The 15090-nt window shown below is 41.0% G+C and overlaps 1 pseudogene; it reads right to left on the bottom strand.

Moving 5' to 3' along the window:
* Positions 1-298: 298 nt before the first annotated feature.
* On the bottom strand, positions 299-6105 carry LOC138853486 (tigger transposable element-derived protein 1-like; annotated as a pseudogene).
* Positions 6106-15090: the final 8985 nt, after the last annotated feature.

Here is a 15090-nt window from a genome sequence, read left to right as displayed (position 1 = left end):
TAGCTGTTGATGTTGAAGGTTGTTCAAGGCTAGCTGTTGATGTTGAAGGTTGTTCAAGGCTAGCTGTTGATGTTGAATGTTGCCATGATATTTTCTTAAAGTAAGAAAGCATTGAACTTTGCTTCATAGATTTTTTTTTCTTTCCCTTAAAATTTCTTTATAGCATGTAATACCATGTAACACTATGTAACACCATGGGAAAGGGATGCATTCACTGTTGAACTTTGTTCAAAATTTGGATCAATCTTCTCAAAAATTGTCATTGCTGTTTCTGTATAGCATGTAATACCATGTAACACTATGTAACACCATGGGAAAGGGATGCATTCACTGTTGAACTTTGTTCAAAATTTGGATCAATCTTCTCAAAAATTGTCATTGCTGTTTCTGTATAGTTGATAGCTTCTTCCAAATCCTGGGATTTCATTTCTTTAATGGAAACAGGACTATCATCAGGATGGATCTCCTCTTCCTGAAACTTCTTTCTTTGCTCTTCAGTCAGAAGATCTTGGTCTGTCAGAGCCTTATCATGAGAAAGAAGCAGTTCTTCCACATCCTTAAGCTTGACTTCCAATTCTAATTCCCTTGCCATATCCACAACATTTACACTCACTTCCTCCACTTGATTGTCAAAACCTTCAAAATCATTCATAAGTTCAGGAATTAGATTCTTCCAAACCCCTTTGAGTGCAGTTTCTTTAACTTCATTCCATGCATCTCTAATATTTTTAATACCATCCTTTCCAAAGGGTTTTTATCAGTTTATCATTGTCTAAGAAATTTATAGCCTTAATGAAAGTTCTTCTTAGGTATTAAGATTTAAAGGCTGCAGTTACACCTTGGTCCATCAGCTGCAGTAATGAAGTTGTGTTTGCAGGTATAAAAGCAACATTTATAGCCTTGTACATGCCATTTAGAGCTGTAGGGTGGGCAGGGCATTGTCTAAAACAAGTAAAACATTAATAGGAATTTTTTTGTCTCGCAGTCAGCCTCCTCAACTGTAGGCTTAAAATAGTGAACCAATTTATGAAAAGATTGGCAGTCATCCAAGCTTTCAAATTGGATTTATAATAAACAGGGAGGCTGCCTTTTGCATAGTTCTTTAGGACCCTAGGATTCTCTGAGTGATAAATCATCATAGGTTTAAACTTGCAATCACCAGCTGCATTAGCTCCTAGCAAGAGTGTTAGCCTGTCTTTTACAGCTTTGAAGCCAGGCAATGACTTCTTCAGCAATAAATGTCCTAGATGGCATCTTCTTCCAAAATAATGCAGTTTCTTCCACATTAAAAATCTGTTGCTTGGTATATCCACCACATTCTATTATCTCGACTAGCTCACGTGGATAATATTCTGCAGCTGAATTGTCGGCTCTTGCAGCTTCACCCTGCACTCTGATGTTGTGAACCTGACTTCTTTCCTTAACCCTTTCAGGGTCAACACCCTCTATCCTTAACCCTTTCAGAGTTGGTGCCGTACTTGTATGGCTTGCGCACCAGGGTTGGTGTCGTACTAGTACGCATAAATTCTAGCGGCCTCAAATTAAGTGGGAAACTGCTCGTAGGCCTTAATGTGAGAGAATGGGTCTATGTGGTTAGTGTGTGCACTAAGGAAAAAATTGGGCACCCAGTGGTGCATTGTGGGAATGAAATTTTAGTACACCTTGTTCACCATGCCTTGCGGTAAGAAGCACCTCACTTCTCGGCGAATTGGGACACTTTTGTTCCCCAGTGACAGTTCTAATACAGATTGAAGTGTCATTGAAGATGACTTTCAAGGTTTTCAGGAGGTTGTTACCGAAATTAATGACCATAATACCGGTAATAGTGAGGAAAATCCAGATGACCCTCAACCTTCCACCTCTGGTGCTGAGCCATCTTGTTCATCTTCATTTGTACCAGAATCTTACCATTTTGTTCTGGGCGATTTGCAGATAGACTGCAAATCACCCAGAACAAAATGGTAAGATTCATCCTGGACCTGGATCCGAGAGAGCATGTAGGCCAGGATGAATCAAAACAATTGGATATGCTGAATGTTGAAGACAGAGTAAAACAACTGAAGCTAAATCATGTTTATAAAATTGCTCACAAACAGTGTCCAGAATATGTTGCTGCCAATTTTGTCAAGGCTGGGAACCAAAGCAATCATAGTACTAGAGGGAGAGAGCACAACTTTGTTGTAGCCACAGTTAGTCGCCAGGCTTCAAACACCTTTTATTGTACAGCAGTAAAGGAATGGAACAGATTGCCCAAACATGCCAAAGCCAGTCATAGCATGAACCAGTTCAAGAAGAGAGCCAAAAGGTACCTAATGAATGTAGCTACAGAAAGGGAGGGGAATGATTTTTAATTTTTTTAACTAACATGCGTGGTATTTTACCTTATTCCCAGTAATGACCCTTGTATTATAAATAGTCTTAATAGTATGATAATAAGATGTTATCTCCTTTATAGAGCAATAATAAAATATTATCACCTTTATATTATAATAATAAGGTAAAAGGACTCCAATGGAAATAAGTCACTCTGGCTTTTTTGGGTTATCCTAGGTTCTTTACACATATGCTGCTATGTATGATAATCTATGTAACTTTATTTGTGTAAACCTGAATAAACTTACTTAACGAAAGAGGAAACTCTCATTTTCCCACATCCAGGACTCAGATGTAAGCAATGGTGATGATAGTGATAGTGAATATGAATTCCAAGCTCTTGAAAACAGTTCCAGTAGCGAGACAAGTGGAATATTCTTCAGTGAAGCTTCAGTATATACGACAGTATATGTGCTCTGATAGTGTGCCATGTGCTATTCCAGTACACAAATAACCCACACATAGAAGTGAGGAGCTTACGACGACATTTCGGTCCAACTTGGACCATTTACAAAGAATTTGTAAATGGTCCAAATCGGACCAAAACGTCGTCGTAAGCTCCTCTCTTGTATGTGTGGGTTATTTGTGTGTAGTTCCAGCCATGGTATTGTGCCTTTTTTTGTTATTTATACTATTCCAAGGGTAAGGATTACATCTCGGAGTACATCCCATGGCCGTACAACAGTCACAGACAGTGAAAACACACCAAACTCCACAACCACAACCTCCACAACCACCTGTCAGTATCCAGTTCCCACCAGCAAACCACACCTGGGATTGGCAGGAAGCTGCCAATTTTGTTCCCAATCCTCATCACTTTGATGAAAGTCAAAGTGGAGTATGGCCATCTTGTACACTTGGGAACAATGCCACTGAACTGGAATGTTTCGAGTTATTCTTTGACGAACTCCTGTTGGAAATTATTGTCAGGGAAAGCAACAGATACTTCGATTACAACACGACAAACACAGTACTTTCACTAAATTCATGTCTACACCAGTGGAAAGAGACAACTGTGGCTGAGATGTATCTTTTGCTTGCCACAATAATGCTTATACCACATGTGTATAAGCACAGTGTCAAATCATACTGGTCGACAGACCACCTGATTGCAGCCCCAGGTTTCAGTGATATACCAGTGAATCGATTTGTGCTGCTGTTACGTATGCTTCACTTCTCAGACAAAACCAGGCATGACAGGTTATATAAGATTAGGAATGTGTTTGTGTATATGAAACAGAAATTCAATATGTATCTTTTTATCCCTTCAGGAAGCTTGTTATTGATGAGTCTTTGATTCTGTTCAAAGGAAGACTGTCGTTCAAGCAAGAGGAAACGCTTTGGTATAAAGTTGTTTGTGCTTTGTGATTGCTACATTGGTCTTGTATTGGATATAACTGTGTAAACTGGAAGAAATACATTGCAAGATACCAGGAAGTTACTGGGTATCTCTGGTGATGTGGTTAGAACAATGATGGAACCATATCTTGATAAGGGGCATATATTATATACTAATAACTGGTACAAAAGCCCCTTACTCAGTGATTTCTTGTGAGTGAACATGACAGATGTACTCACCTAGTTGTACTCAACTAGTTGAAGTTGCAGGGGTCGAGTCCAAGCTCCTGGCCCCGCCTCTTCACTGGTCGCTACTAGGTCACTTTCCCTGAACCGTGAGCTTTATCATACCTCTGCTTAAAGCTCTGTATGGATCCTGCCTCCACTACATCGCTTCCCAAACTATTCCACTTCCTGACTACTCTGTGGCTGAAGAAATACTTCCTAACATCCCTGCGATTCATCTGTGTCCTCAACTTCCAACTGTGTTCCCTTGTTGCTGTGTCCCATCTCTGGAACATCCTGTCTTTGTCCACCTTGTCAATTCCTCTCAGTATTTTGAATGTCATTATCATGTCTCCCCTATGTGTGTGGCACAGTGCGTGCAAATCGTAAACATATGCCCAGGTTTGACGCAGGCACTCGTAGAGGTGAGGTGCAGGCGTATGCTGCCAATGATATCATGGCATTTCGGTGGCATGACAAACAAGATGTCGCACTGTTGTCATCAGTTCACCATGACGAAATGGCCGACACTGGCAGGCAGCATAGAGAGAGCAATGAACCCATTCTAAAACCTGCAGCTGTGATGGACTACACCCTCAATATGTGTTCAGTGGACAATTGTGACATGCAGATTGGGTTTGCTGATTGTGTTCGCAAGAGTTATAAGTGGTACATAAAACTCTTTTTCTGTATTCTGGACATTTCCATGCTCAATGCTTATAATATGTATAAGATGAGGACCAGAAACAAACCACCATATGGTGAATTTTGTTTGTCTGCCATCAAACAAATAATAATCAAGTACCAAGGAACAACACCTGCAATAGACAACTGCCCACAAAATTATCAACAACTACTTTCTTGTCTGAGGCCTGGTCATCACTTCCTAATGAAACTGCCTGCTACTGCTTTCAAGAAAAAGGCTCAGAAGAGGTGTTATGTCTGTGCACATACAAAAAAATGCCAACAACAACACAGAGACATTCGTTTTACGTGTGAGGAATGTAAAACACCATTTGTGCATGAGAACGTGTTTCAAAGACTTCCACAGGCTGCAGAACATCTAAGAACATGTCCAGTGACTGTATATATGTATATGTATAATATAGAAAAATTTTAATAAAAAACATTATATTTTGTTTGTGTAAACATGTTTTGTACACAATATAATGACAGCAGTGTCTGTACAGTTATTGTAAAGTATAGAAAGAGTAAATGTATATAAAATAGTGCTCATATTAGTCTCATAGGCCTTAAAAGTTACTTGAAAAAAAAAATATTAAAAAATAATAGAAGAAAGTAGAAAAAACTAAATAAATGATTACCGGGTGACCAACAGTGTTGTTGCCGTATGCGGTTCAATTTCTGTCACTTTTGCTCTTCCGTATCTCGGTAAGTATTGATGGCAAAACATTTTTTTTAGCCTATCTTTTTATAAGAATTTTTTTTTTTTTTTTATAATATTTTTCGACCCTGAGAACAAGTCTGGGAGAGGGCCTGTCGACCCTCAAAGGGTTAATTAACTCCCACTCAGGGTTGAAAAATATTTGAAAAAAAAAATTATTTTTTCTTATGAAATGATAGTTTTTTTGTGAGTATTATAGGCCAAAAAAAAAAATTGCAATCAATGCTTACCAAGATGTGGAGGTGTGAAGTTGACAGAAATTGAACCGCTTACAGCATCATCACTGACTGCCGGTCACCCGGTAATAGTTTATTTTGTTTTTTCTACTTTTTTCTTTTATTTTTTAATATTTTATTTTTCACAATAACCGCACAAACTTTGCTGTCATTTTATTATTTACAAAACATGTTTACTAAAACCAACAATAAAAAAATGTTGTTTATTACTATTTTTCTATCAGATATATACACATATAGAGTCAATGGACAGGTTCCTGTAACTACAAGAGGTTCTGAAAGCTTGTAGTTGTGTGTGGGTGGACCTGTAAATATGCTGAGTCACTGGCATGTCTAGTGTCACAAAGATGCATCATACCACCACTCACTAACCCCTCACTGCCTTCCACAACACATCCCTTCCTCCCCACAAACCTACCTTCCTTCTTTCCTTCCTTCCTTACTTACTTCTTCCTTCCTTTCTTTCTTCAAATAACTTTTATGGCCTGTGAGACCAATATAAGGTATATTGTATGTATATTCATTCATATGCTACACAATAATCGCACAAACATTGTCATTATATTGTTTGCAAAACATGTTTACACAAACCAACAATAAAAAATGTTTATTACTATTTTTCTATCATATATATATACACATATAAAGTCACTGGACACTTCCTAGAACTTTTGTGGGGGTGGACTTGTGAATATGCTGAGTCACCAGCATAATTAGTGTCACAATGACAAATTACACCGTCACTCACCACCCTCACTGCCTGTCAACACCCATCCATTCCTCCCCACCTACCAACCCACATGGAAATAAGTCACTGTCTGAATTTTTTGTTATCCTAGGTTGATGGTTTCCCTCCATCCTTACTGCCTGCATGCCTACCTTCCTACCTTCCTTCCTTCCTTCCTTCCTTCCTTCCTTCCTTCCTTCCTTCCTTCCTTCCTTCCTCTCATCTCTTCCTTTCTTCCTTCCTCTCATCTCTTCCTTTCTTCCTTCCTCTCAACTCTTTCTTTCTTCCTTCCTCTCATCTCTTTCTTCCTTCCTCTCATCTCTTCCTTCCTTCCTTCTTTTCTTCCTACCTTCCTTCTGTCGTTCTGGTTTCCTGGGCATTGCATTCGGTCCTCAAAACCATGAAATTCATCTTCACTGACACTTCCATGTTTGAACTGTCACTTGGGAGCAAAAGAGCCCCAATTATTCGAGGAGTGAGGAGTTTCTTAACGCTAGACATGGTGAACAAGGTGTAATAAAATGGCTTTCCCACAATGCACCACTGGGTCCCCGATTTTTTTGTACTGCACACATTGACCATGCAGATCCATTCTCACATCTAGGCCTACCAACCTTTTCCTGGTTGATTTGAGGATGCTAGAATTTATGCGTACTAGTACGTTAATAACCCTGGTGCGTAAGACATACTAGTACGTCAAAAACCCTGCGAATTTATCTTCAGCAGCTTCCTCACCTCTTTCAGCCTTCATAGAATTGAAGAGACTTATGGCCTGAAAATGCAGTGTTAGACGTATCCAACAGAAATAATATTTCTTACCTTAAATTATGGATGCTGGTGTTTGTTGATGATTGTGAAGGGAGTGGAGAGGCATGTTGTGGCCCTGCTGGCTGAGGTGGATGGTAGTCAAGTCAATCCAGTCAAGTGAGTGATTCAGTCAAGTCACTACAGTCAGTCCAGTCAGTAAGTCAAGCCAGTATAGTCAGTCAGTTTATTCAGGTTAACATACACATAAATATAGTTAAATAAATTATCACACATAGCAACATATGTAAACACTGCAGGTATTGACTGGTATGAAGGAATTAACTAAGTTATTCACAGACACATCTGAGAATCATATGGCACACGTATGTACGGACCAATGATCATAAACTAACCAAACAGGTATTACACATGTTGCAGAATCGTCGTGTCTGAACGAGTGGAAAGATACAACTGTGGCCAAAATCTGTGTTACCACAGTCATGCCTTATGTCTACAAGCACTGTATAGCATTTTACACTATGTAAGATAACTGTACTTATGTGTACTTGTGCCTCAATGAACTTGCTTAGTTCTTGATTCTAGTTCATGAGTGGCTTCTCTGACAGAGTGGACAGACAGAGTAGAGAGAGACAGAGAATGACAAAAAAAAGCTATCCAGCCAGCCAGCTGAACATGTTACAAGCAGAATCATGGTTTTGCATTTTGGGGGGGGTCCCAAGAACTTAACCCTTTTTTTCAGTAAGTTCCTCAGTTCCTTTAACATGGTTACGTCTAACACTGCAGATAAATTCGCAGGGTTTTTGACGTACTAGTATGTCTTACGCGCCAGGGTAGGCAGTAAGGATGGAAGAAGACCATCAACCTAGGATAACACAAAAAATTCAGACAGTGACTTATTTCCAAGTGGGTTGGTAGGTGGGGAGGAATGGATGGGTGTTGACAGGCAGTGAGGGTGGTGAGTGATGGTGTACACTAATTATGCTGGTGACTCAGCATATTCACAAGTCCACCCCCACAAAACAACTACAAGCTTACAGAAGCTGTAGCAGTTCTAGGAAGTGTCCAGTGACTTTATATGTGTGTATATATATATGTAATAGAAAAATAGTAATAAACAACATTTTTTATTATTGGTTTGTGTAAAGATGTTTTGCAAACAATATAATGACAATGTTTGTGTGATTATTGTGTAGCATACAAGTGAATATACGTACAATATACAGTGGACCCTCGCCCAACGAACGCATCGCATAACGTTAAATCCGCCTAGCGATACATTTTAACGCAAAAATTTTGCCTCGCCTAGCGCTAAAAAACTCGCTCAATGCTATTCGTTCGAGACGTGTCCACGTGCGGCCTGAGCCAGCCTCACTTGTTCCGTGGGTGGCAATGTTTACAAGCCAACCACCGTGGTCACATCCAAGCATACAGTCGGAACATTTCATATTATCACAGCGTTTTTAGTGATTTCACCTGCAAAATAAGTGACCATGGGCCCCAAAAAAAGCTTCTAGTGCCAACCCTACAGGAAAAAGGGTGAGAATTACTATGGATATGAAGAAAGAGATCATTGCTAAGTATGAAAGTGGATTGCATGTCTCCGAGCTGGCCAGGTGGTACACAAAACCCCAATCAACCATCACTACTATTGTGGCCAAGAAAACAGAAATCAAGGAAGCTGTTCTTGCCAAAGGTGCAACTTTGTTTTTGAAACAGAGGTCGCAAGTGATAGAAGATGTTGAGAGACTATTATTGGTGTGGATAAACGAAAAACAGATATCAGGAGATAGCATCTCTCAAGTGATCATATGTGAAAAGGCTAGGAAGTTGCATGAGGATTTAATTAGAAAAATGCCTGCAACTAGTGGTGATGTGAGTGAATTTAAGGCCAGCAAAGGTTGGTTTGAGAGATTTAAGAATCGTAGTGGCATACATAGTGTGATAAGGCATGGTGAGGCTGCCAGTTCGGACCAAAAAGCAGCTGAAAAATATGTGCATGAATTCAAGGAGTACATAGAGGCTGAAGGACCACCACCACCATCCACCACCACCATCCACCACTGCCACCATCCACTACCACCACCATCCACTACCACCACCATTCACTACCACCACCATTCACCACCATCCACCACCATCCACCACCATCCACCACCATCCACCACCATCCACCACCACCCACCACCACCCCCCCCACCACCCTCCACCACCATCCCCCACCATCCACCACCATCCACCACCATCCACCACCATCCACCACCACCACCCACCACCACCATTCACCACCACCGTTCACCACCACCAGCACTACTATCCACCACCATCATCTACCAGCATCACCACCATCAACCACCACCATTCACCACCACCATCCACCACCACCATCAACCACTACCATCAATCACCACCATCCACCACCACCATCAACCACCACCATCCACCACCAGCATCAACCACCAGCATCAACCACCACTATCCACCATCACCATCCACCACCACCATCCACCACCACCATCAAACACCACCATCCACCACCACCATCAACTACCACCATCTACCACCACCATCAACCACCACCATCAACCACCATCTACCACCACCATCAACCACCACCATCAACCACCACCATCCACCACCACCATCCACCACCACCATCCACCACCACCATCCACCACCACCATCAACTACCACCATCTATCACCACCATCAACCACCACTGTCCACCACCACCATCCACCACCATCAACCACCACCACCTTCCACCAATACCATCCACCACTACCACCATCCACCATCACCATCTGTCATCACCATCCACCATCACCACCATCCACCAGCACCACCATTCACTCCAACATCCACCACCACCATTGTCCACCAATACCATGTACCACCACTACCATCTTTTAATTCGCCACTTGACCTGAGCAGAGTGTGGACGTGTGACTCCAACCCTCTGCTGGCCATTGGAGGAGACTTGTTTTCACAACATGGCGCAGTCTGTGAGAAGGCGTGTGCACACGGTGTGCATTGAATTGGTGCATGGTGCAATAACGCCTCAGTCTGCGCAAGTGCTTTTACCGCAAATTATCCGTGACACCTATGGTGTTGCGGATCAAGAACTATATGGTGTGGCGCTAAATGGTGCCTATCGTATTTTCGTCAAGTTGAGATCAGCTGGAGTATATGAACGGCTGGTTGACAAGTACCAGGACGGGAGTGTGGACGTTAATTCAGCGATAAGTGTTCGTCTCATCGATGTGTCTCGGCATTACACATGGGTGAAAGCCTGAAATGTGCCATTTGAGGCGGACGAGACTGACCTGAGGAATGTATTTGAACAGTATGGAACCATACACCTGGCTACGGCTGGTAAATGGATGGATGGGGCGTATGCTGGCTTGCCAGAAGGTACGTTCACGCTCAAGATGACGTTGAGGCATTCCATCCCATCTTACATCATACTGGACGCATTTAGGACGCAGGTAATAGTGTACTACACTGGGCAGCAGAAGACGTGTAGGTTATGCAGTGCATATGACCATATGGGAGATGGCAGCGGAGACAGGAACCAGGTAGTGAGACGGTGAAAGAGCCAGAACCGGAGGTGGGTCATGCTGATGAGTCACCTGTACATGGAAGTGGCACTTCCTGGAGTGAGGAAGTGGAGCGTGAGCTACCACTGGTGGGTACCAGCCCGTCTCTGTCACAGTTAGTGGGATCTGAGGCATCAGCCTTGGAGACCGGGAAGACTGTGCAGAGTGGTGAAGTGCGGGTAGAAGGAGACCTACTGGTGAAAGTGAAGGAAAAATCCTTTGAGAAGAAGGTTTCTGCAGACGACGTGAGGTTGGTGAGGAGTCCTGTTCAGATTGAGGACGAGCAACTTGGAAGATTGGTGAATATGGAAGATGATTCGCCAGGAGTGGTGGAAGTGATTGAGGTGAATGCTGAGATTCACAGGGAGGCATCCAGTGAGTTGGAGATGGATGCAGAGAGTGTCAACCGTAAGAGGGTGGCGACACATTCCGACCTGGACGATGTTTTGACCCTGGCACAGAGACCGGGGGAAAAGCCATAGGTAGATGTGGTGCGTGGGAGCTCTAAAGGTACGCCTGGTCCAGTGTTGGATCAGGGGAAGCCACAAGTGAGCAGTGGAGAGAAAAGTGGAAGTAGACACACTGGTAGCTTGTCAGTGAAAGGTGAAATGGGGCAGAGGGTGAAATCACATAAGTAGGTTTCCGGTGCATGACAGTGAATATTAATGGATTGTGTGCGAGTGAGAAGCGTTTGTGGGTAAAGGGATTTTTAAGGCGTTATGCTATCGACATTGTTTTTGTGCAGGAACATAATTTCAAGCTAGGAAGGGAATTGGAGGTGGATGGGTACAGAGTGTTTGTGATGTATTCAGAGCAACTGAAGGGAGGGGTGGGAATCCTGATCCGAGAGACGAGCCCATTTGTTGTTCTTAGGAGTGAAGGAGGGGGGGGGGTCGTGTGTTAAGAATAGATGGGTGGTGGAGAGGTGAGAGGATGGCAGTAGTTTGTGTGTATGCGCTGGCTGAGAATTATGTGAGGGTAAAAAATGAATTTATGAATGATGTATTGGTATATTATTTGCGGTCATTACCATCAGTGACTATTGCGACCCCTGAATGTGTCACAATGTACAATAGGGCCCCACTTATACGGTGGGTTAGGTTCCAGGCTGTCGCTGGAAAGCAGACATCACCAGAAGGCAGAACGCCATTTTTTTCTATTTATAAATGCATATAAATGCCAGACAACAAGTTTACACTAAATTATATTAAGTTAGTAATAGAACTAGGCATTAAAAACACACAAAGTAAAATACAGTCACAGTAAATTCATTACTTATCTTAAAGTATTTGTAATCTTAATGTAGGGAGAGAGGTGAGTAGTACTTATTTGTAGGAAGTCAGGTGCAGGTAGCCCAGGTGTAGGTAGCACTGGCTTCCCGTCTCATGCTTAATATACGATATTTAAAACATCCCAGAGAGGTAAAATACACATACGGTACACTCATTATTTACCTTAAAATATGTGTAGTCTTAATATAAGAAGAGAGGTGAGTAGTATTTATTTGTAGAAAGTCAGTGTAGGTAGCTGGTAGGTGTAGCCGGTAGGTATAACCCGCCTGTGCTGCACCTACTGGCTACCTACACTGTGGCCCAGAGCCATATTATTAACATCGACATGCCTTGTTCACTGAATTTAATCATTTCTAACAACTACCTTTAGATGCCATCATAAACGAAGGTAGAAGTAATGAATGATTCATGCCGAAAATTGTAAACAAAAGTGGAGTGAGGGAGTGGCTGGGCCAAACGCAGATTCATACACGTTTTCTCTGATGGCTGAGCAGAGAAAACGTAATGTTGTCCCTCCACCCGGCTACCACACAGGTCCACAAGTATTATCAGAGCACACATAAAATATGCAATAAATGCCAGACAAGAAGTTTACACTAACTTGTATTAAGTTAGCAATAAAAATAGGCATTAAAAACACAATAAAAGGTAAGATACATACAGAGTACACTTATTACTTACCTTAAAATATTAATATTAATAATGTGTGAGAGGTGAGTGGCAGGGTGTTTATTGAATGAAATCAGAATGGCACACCATCATCCTCTAACTTGGCACTTAAAGCAAGAGGGTTACGACTTCTCTTTTTATCACAGCTAACCTTAGACGCCATCGTCAATGAGAGCCAACTAGTTAACGAAAGAGTAAACGAGAGAGAGAACGAGTTGAGACAATGTAAGAACACAAACTGAACAGGTAGTGGACAATCACTTGGTCAGGTGAAATAAATGCGTATTAATATGTGTCTACTTTTAGTTCATTCACGTCCATTGGTAAGAGTTTGTAAAACATTTACCTCAATATTTTTTTATTTTAATAATAATTACCTCACAATACAAATACAGTGGACCCCCGGTTAACGATATTTTTTCATTCCAGAAGTATGTTCAGGTGCCAGTACTGACCGAATTTATTCCCATAAGGAATATTGTGAAGTAGATTAGTCCATTTCAGACCCCCAAACATACACGTACAAACGCACTTACATAAATACACTTACGTAATTGGTTGCATTGGGAGGTGATCGTTAAGTTGGGGTCCACTGTACTCTTACATGTGTACAAGTTGTACAAGTTAATTCAGAATAAACAAACAGCAACACACCATTTTTGGAGTGAATGAAGAGAATAATATTAATAATAATAAATAATAATAATAATTATTATTATTATTATTATTATTATTATTATTAATAAATAATAATAATAATAATATTATTATTATTATTATTATTATTATTATTATTATTATTATTATTATTATTATTATTATTAGTAGGTTGGTAGACAGCAACCACCCAGGGAGGTACTACCGTCCTGCCAAGTGAGTGTAAAACGAAGCCTGTGATTGTTTTACATGATGGTAGGATTGCTGATGTCTTTTGTCTGTCTCATAAATATGCAAGATTACAGGCATGTCTTGCTACTTCTACTTACACTTAGGTCACACTACACATACATGTACACATTTATTTATACACACTCATCTGAGTTTTCTTTGATTTTATCTTAATAGTTCTTGGTCTTATTAATTTTCCTTTTATATCCATGGGGAAGTGGAATAAGAATCTTTCCTCCGTAAGCCATGCGTGTTGTAAAAGTCAACTAAAATGCCGGGAACAATGGGCTAGTAACCCCTTTTCCTGTAAAGATTACTAAAAAGAATAAGAAGAAGAAAATTGTCAAAGTGGGAAGTCTGAATGTGCGTGGATGTTGTGCAGATGATAAGAAAGAGATGATTGTGGATGTTATGAATGAGAAGAAGCTGGATGTCCTGGCTTTAAGTGAAACAAAGCTGAAGGGGGTGGGAGAGTTTCAGTGGAGAGGAATAAATGGGATTAGGTCAGGGGTTTCAAATAGAGTTAGAGCTAAAGGAGTAGCAATAATGTTGAAGGATAAGCTATGGCAGGAAAAGAGGGACTATAAATGTATTAATTCAAGGATTATGTGGAGTAAAATAAAGATTGGATGTGAAAAGTGGGTTATAATAAGCGTGTATGCACCTGGAGAAGAGAGAAGTGTAGAGGAGAGAGAGAGATTTTGGGAAATGTTGAGTGAATGCGTGGGGAGTTTTGAATCAAGTGTGAGAGTAATGGTGGTTGGGGATTTTAATGCTAAAGTGGGTAAAAATGTTATGGAGGGAGTAGTAGGTAAATTTGGGGTGCCAGGGGTAAATGTAAATGGGGAGCCTTTAATTGAGCTATGTGTAGAAAGAAATTTGGTAATAAGTAATACATATTTTATGAAAAAGAGGATAAATAAATATACAAGGTATGATGTAGCACGTAATGAAAGTAGTTTATTAGATTATGTATTGGTGGATAAAAGGTTGATGGGTAGGCTCCAGGATGTACATGTTTATAGAGGGGCAACTGATATATCGGATCATTATTTAGTTGTAGCTACAGTTAGAGTAAGAGGTAGATGGGAAAAGAGGAAGGTGGCAACAACAAGTAAGAGGGAGGTGAAAGTGTATAAACTAAGGGAGGAGGAAGTTCGGGTGAGATATAAGCGACTATTGGCAGAAAGGTGGGCTAGTGCAAAGATGAGTAGTGGGGGGGTTGAAGAGGGTTGGAATAGTTTTAAAAATGCAGTATTAGAATGTGGGGCAGAAGTTTGTGGTTATAGGAGGGTGGGGGCAGGAGGAAAGAGGAGTGATTGGTGGAATGATGAAGTAAAGGGTGTGATAAAAGAGAAAAAGGTAGCTTATGAGAGGTTTTTACAAAGCAGAAGTGTTATAAGAAGAGCAGAGTATATGGAGAGTAAAAGAAAGGTAAAGAGAGTGGTGAGAGAGTGCAAAAGGAGAGCAGATGATAGAGTGGGAGAGGCACTGTCAAGAAATTTTAATGAAAATAAGAAAAAATTTTGGAGTGAGTTAAACAAGTTAAGAAAGCCTAGGGAAAATATGGATT

Source organism: Cherax quadricarinatus, chromosome 31 (genome assembly GCF_038502225.1).
Source record: "Cherax quadricarinatus isolate ZL_2023a chromosome 31, ASM3850222v1, whole genome shotgun sequence".
NCBI classification, from domain to species: Eukaryota; Metazoa; Arthropoda; class Malacostraca; order Decapoda; family Parastacidae; genus Cherax; species Cherax quadricarinatus.
This window is presented reverse-complemented; position numbering and strand designations above follow the sequence as displayed.